Consider the following 6,452-nt stretch of genomic DNA (forward strand, 5'->3'; position numbering starts at 1 on the left):
ACGACCTCTAAGGGGATGTTTGACCCAAAGAGTTGGAAAAGTGGTTAATAGTATGAATACTGTACCAATCGAGCTACGTTCTTGTTGACAAGAATTTTGATAATTCTCTATTGATTTCTCTTCCTATTCAGTTTTTTCCAATTAAGGGGATCATAAACTTTTTCTTTCTTTTTCTTTTCTTTTTTTTTTTAAAATTAAAATCCAACGTTGATATCAGAGCCAGGTTGCAAGGGCTCCAGTATTGTTTATGTACTTTTTCTTTGAATTTAAAGTATGAATGCTAAGAACTCTTTAATCACATCTTTTTGTATATCCATCGAAGTGTGATGAAATTTGGAAAATTGTTAGAAATAGTACGTTTAGATTTTCACCTTACAAAAATTAGCATGTTTTTTGAAAAATTGCCTCTGTCCATCTCGAATGAGATCGACCACCGAGAAATAGTACGTTTAGATTTTCACCTTACAAAAATTAGCATGTTTTTTGAAAAATTGCCTCTGTCCATCTCGAATGAGATCGACCACCGAGAATTAGTTAAAAAAATCAAAATTTCTAACTTATCGATTGTTTTGAGCCTTTTTGGTATATCTCGCATGATTATAAATCGAGATTTGCTATTGGCATGTTAAGTTCATTTATTTCAAGTTTTGATATCTCTTTGTCTATTTTTTTAATCGATTAAATTACATGAGTGTTATTGATAAATTATATGCTTAATTTGGTTAAGTATCGAAGAAGTTAGGACCATTCGAATTTCTGGAAGCATTTACCATTTTTTGCAACTTTTTTTTGGTACATTGTCTTCACTATTTTTTTGTGTGTCATAATCGTTCGTTGATTAATTTTGTATTTGTTATAGAAACTATGCGAATGATAAAGATACCAAAAATAATTTGTACAAAAGTTCAAAGGATTAATGTGAAAAAAAAAACAATAAAAGATTTGAATGTGCTTTGAATTAGATTTGATGCATATAGTCAAGCATGTTATCATAGTGAATGGCAAGTTCCAAAAGATTATTTGGGAAGGTCTTCTAGCAATTGACAAAAGACTGAGTGTCTTTAGATTACTTTTGCTCGTTGAAAGTCTAAGAAACCTTCTAGATCACATCTCTAACAAACTGGAAGGTGGATTTCGTCGTCCAAATTCGCTCTAGATAATTTGGTTGAATCCACCACTACAAACTAGTCTTAGTGGCAAGATACGGTCGAACATAGGGAGTTCTTGAATTTCTCAATTAAATGATTTATAACCCGAGGGTAACCGATAGGAGGGGGAATTGGTTTTGATGCAATAAGTCATAAGTGCATAAAACAAAAGACAAAGAGCAAAGAGTTAAAATTCAATATTAAAAAGTCTAGCTTGGATTAAACGGAATTTCCTATTAATGCATTTGATCATAGAATTCTCATCACAAAAGTTAAGTAATTTTTCTTTACCCAACCAAATCAATTGGAAAATCCTATTGATTTGTCTCACTCAACTAATTAATACCAATTGAACCATTGAAAAACATGCAAACTCAATTAGTACTAACTGCATTAAGTTTTAGGGCAAAGTTAGGTTGAATATCTAATTTCAAGCGCTTAATTAAATACTCAGTTGGTAAAATTCTAAGTCGGTTAGTAAAATACTCATTCACAAGCTATCCTAACTTATTGCTTCTTGGAATTAACATATAACAAAGTCTCACGAGCCATACATTAATTCAAAGCAGTAATCATACATCCACAAGCGCTCGATAATATGATCAAAATATAAATTCAAATAGAATTGAATCCAACAATTACATAACTTAGTTAAAAAAATTCACAAATATATTAAAATAAGGGAAAATCTTTACTCAAGCTAGAAACGATTACCTTAGCCCATAATCGACATATTTGACATCGTTTAACTTGATTACAGAAAGAAGATGGAAAGAACTATAAAATCTAATACTGTAGATTGATAGAGGATGGAAAAAATGAAGAAAAAAGAGTGGTAATACGCCCAAAATGGCCACTCGGATCAAAAGATATGACCTAAAAACCGAAGTACAACTTTTATACCGTCGCAACGCTATCAAAATACTTTGCCTCAATGGCATTTCATAATTTTGACATTTTTTGACCTAATTGATTCATTAGGACTCCAAATTGATCTGTTTTAGCTCCATTTACTTCCTAACGCTCGATTCTACCTCTTTGACAATCGAAACCTATAAAACCAATAAATAAACACATAAAATCCAAGAACAATCTCGAATTAAGTGGAGCAAGATAGCACATTTTTGGTACTATCAAACACCCCTAACTTAATTCTTGATCGTCTTCGAGCAAGGTAGAAATAAGCAATCAGTCACACAAATACATGCTCACTCAAGTTGCATGGTTCGTTACTCAAGTCTCAACAATCTCCTAGAATTTAACTTGCACTTAACAATGAAATCAAATTATAATCAGTCAATGAAGCACGTCTTAAAACTTATACCAGACTTATTCATGTAAGAGTGAGTTCAAAGCCCTCTAATTAAGTCCTAGTATCTCAAAATAGCATTATATGACCTTCACTTTGTTTTCCCCTATACTGGCTCATGCACTAACCATCAAGTGTAAAAAAAAAAAAAAAATAAAAAAAATAAAAAATAAAAAATTCAAAGTATCAATATTTCAATTGTGGTGCTTGAAATTAAACTCTAAGGTACCCAAACTTGCATCTATTTTACCTAAGGGAGTTAGCTTTCACACATCAATGCAAGGAACTATACTCACTCTTTTCTCGCAAGTGTCCTAACTAATCACAGTAAAGGTAGCTCTTTCAACCCTTAGTCATGCATAACATTACAAGTTAATTTTCTTTTCAGCACAACAAATAGATCAACTAATTCAAAACAGGCATATAAAACATTTTTACTCCTCAGTATTACATTACAACCTACCATGCAAAACACTACCTAATCAGTGAGGCCTATTAGAGTAACAACAAAAATAAAAGCTACTAAGACAAAGAACTTAAACGTGCATGAAAAGTAAGAAATTTTTTTAAAAAAGGCTATAAATCATGATTATTCATTTCAAACATCATTTCAAACAAGAAAAATCACAAGGGAGTGTGTCGTCGACTAGTCATTATAATGAACCAACAAAAATGAGCAAACAAGCATAAAAAGAAGACAAATAGCCCGAGCTCAGATGCTCAAGGGTTCCAAACAGAACACAGACATCCCTCACCCCCAACTTAAAATCCTACATTGTCCACAATGTGATAAAGAAATAGAAATAGAGGGACAAAATAAAAGGAAAACAAAAATGTTCTTTGAAATTTTGGCACACTAGATGGCAATGATATTTTCTCCATCTTCTCATTGGGCTACAGAAATCTAAAAATCAAGAAACATAGAAAAAATTAAGCTTAGGAAAAATAAAATAACATAAAAGAAACCTATACTAAGAAAGCAATAAAGAGATAAATCCTGCTGCCTCCAGGTAGCGCAATTGTTTAAGGTCGTTATACTCGATCCCACTTGACTTCAGCATCCAAATTCATCATGAACCACCGAGTTACGATCTCCCACTAGGGTTGGCAAAAATTCCCATGGGGTTGGGTCCCCGCCCCGATCGGGACGGGGAATCCTCGATTTAACCGAGGATGGGGGTTAAACCGGGGATAAAAAATGGGTCCCCGACCGGGGACGGGGATGGTATCCCCTCCCCTCCGTCCCCGATCCTGACCCTACCCCGAATATTTGTTTTTATATAGCTTAGCTACTGTTTTATTCTTTTAACCTTTATTTTTTTTATTTTTTAAATTTATTTCATATTAATTTAAATAAATAAAACAATAATAACACTACTTTGTTATATTAAATATTTTAAATTTGAATATAAATTTCAAAATTTAATTGATTTTAAATAAATAAATAATTAAAAATAAAAAATATAAACGAAATTTTTTTTCCTGCGGGGACTCGCTCCCCGAACGAGGATTCTTCAATTCCGACCTTGACTCCCCAAAACGGAAAATGAGGCGGGGACGGGGATGGGGAGTACATCCCCAGCCTCGCCCCGCCCCGTTGCCAACCCTATCTCCCATCCCAACTTAGAGGGTTGACCACTATCCTGAAAAATGAAAGAACTAGAACACATGGGATTAGTGTTAGTAGAAGTACTAGAAATAAAATATTTTCAAATCTATTATCACACCTAAGAGTTAGGAATCCTGTATCGAGATCAATATTAGCCCTAGCAGTCTTTAAGAAGGGCCGACCTAACAAAACAGATAACCTTGAAGAAGAAGAATCAACATTCATATTTATGACATAAAAATCAGAAGGAAGGTACGACCAATGACTCTAACAAGCACATCTTTTACCATACCAACTAGCCTAACAAGGGAATGGTTAGCTAACTGCATTAAAATATCAACAAGGTGCAGGATGTGAGATTGAAAATTAGCATACATTGGGATAGACATTATATTTATTGCAAACCCTAGATTTAACATGGCATGTTCAAATTTCCTAGTACCAATCTGACAAGGTACAAAAAACGTACTTGGGTCATTCTACTTAATAGATAAGTTACCTGGAAGGACTACCTCTTGCTTGTCCTTTTTCTCTTGTTTCTTTTCCTTTGAAGAAACCTCAACCTAGACCTTTTTCTGGCCCTTTTCAGTAGAGCTCTTGTCACCGAAAGACTGAACATAATGCATCTCCTCATTGTGCACATCTTTCTTAGTAACAGAAAACCTGTTAGGGAAAGGAGAAATAGACACATAAGTACTAAAATCAAGAGGTGGATCAAAACTTACTCCGCGCCTCCAAGGTGAGTTGGTCATCTCATCCTCAAAATCTACAACCTATAAAGGCTCCACAGGCTTAGACATAGACGTTTAGGAGGTCTCAAGGTAACTCACAACAGAGATAACACTGACGTTACGCACATTAAGCACTGGTTGGGAAGAAAGCTTCCCATACTGAGTGTCCAATCGACTGACCATTGGCCAGCTGGGATATTTGAATAACCATACTCTGAATGTGACTGGAGGTGGTCTGCTGGAATAATTCCTGATTCTTCTGGATTTGCATAGGATTCAGCTAGGCTCTTCACCATGTCCTTCAGAGGCATATTGAAGTTGCTCAGGTTCTGGTATCTCTGATTTCCCCAACGAGTGTTGTTGTACGACCTACCACCTTGCTGATTCCCTGCATAATTCGCCTCAACAACGAGCTCTTTAGTAGAGAACCCGTTTCACAAGTGTAGAAAGTTCAACAAGTATTACTCTAAGTTCACTTACCTCTTGTGTAGATGTAGATGGTTGAATAATACGATCTTGCGTAATGAATATCTGGTTGTTCTTAGCTATGGTGGAGATCAACGCCTTAGCTTGAGTGGGAGTTTTGTTCACCAATACACCACCAACTATTGCATCAATTTTATTTTTATCTCGTTGAAGCAGACCCTCATAGAAATAATGGATGAGGAGGCGATATGAAATTTGGTGGCTAGGGAAGCTAGTGCAGAAACGCTTGTACCTTTCCCAATACTCATAAAGAGACTCCCTTGAACCCTGTAAGATGTTGTAGATCTCTTTCCTGATTTTGGCGGCATGGGAGGCTGGAAAGAATTTTTTCAAAAAATTCTTCACGAGGTCAGCCCAAGTGGTGACACTCCCTGATGGTAAGTAATAGAACCAATCCTTAGATTGTCATTGAGAAAGAAGGGGAAAGCTCATCAATTCAATTGCTTCTCGGTCACACTATGGGGCTACATCATGTCAAACACGATATGTAATTCCTTCAGGTGCTCGTGGAGATCCTCATCAACACGACCATGAAAAGCAAGAAGTAAGTGAATGAGACCAGTTTTAAGTTCGTAATTACTTGTCATCTCTGGATAGGTAATGCAGAGGGGTTATTGATTCAGGTATGGGGCCAAGAGGTCCCTCAATGTGCGCTCAACAGACTGCACCATTATCTCTTGCTGATCAACTTCCTTTTTTGAATGCTCTTCTTTTTTAGTGCCTTCTATACGGATTTGCTCTTCTTTAGCTCGTTATTTCTTCGTTTTCCTTCTACGTCACCTCTCATCCCTGCCTAATTCTTCAAAATACAATAAGGAACTTGGATTATGAGAGGATGAGGTTATACACATGTTGAGTTTTTATGCCCTAAAACTCGTAGATAGTAAGTGCTATTAATTGACCATCATCAATAAAGAGTTATAGATGTTAGTTCATTGAATTTTATTGTGTTGTTTTCTATTTTGTCTTAATAACACTAAATCTATTAAGCTAATATCCAAGGTTGCCTTATGAGTCTTGAACTGTATGTGGAGACATACAGGGATCAACGTTTAAGATAAAGCCTAAAGAATTTATAGTATAGGGATAAGGTTGGATACCTTATCTTGGTAACACTATGGATACGACCCATTTTGTATTTGATACAAATGCAATGATCCAACGCATTC

This window comes from Benincasa hispida, chromosome 8, assembly GCF_027475165.1.
Source record: "Benincasa hispida cultivar pf3 chromosome 8, pf3_genome.v1.1, whole genome shotgun sequence".
In the NCBI taxonomy this organism is placed as follows: Eukaryota; Viridiplantae; Streptophyta; class Magnoliopsida; order Cucurbitales; family Cucurbitaceae; genus Benincasa; species Benincasa hispida.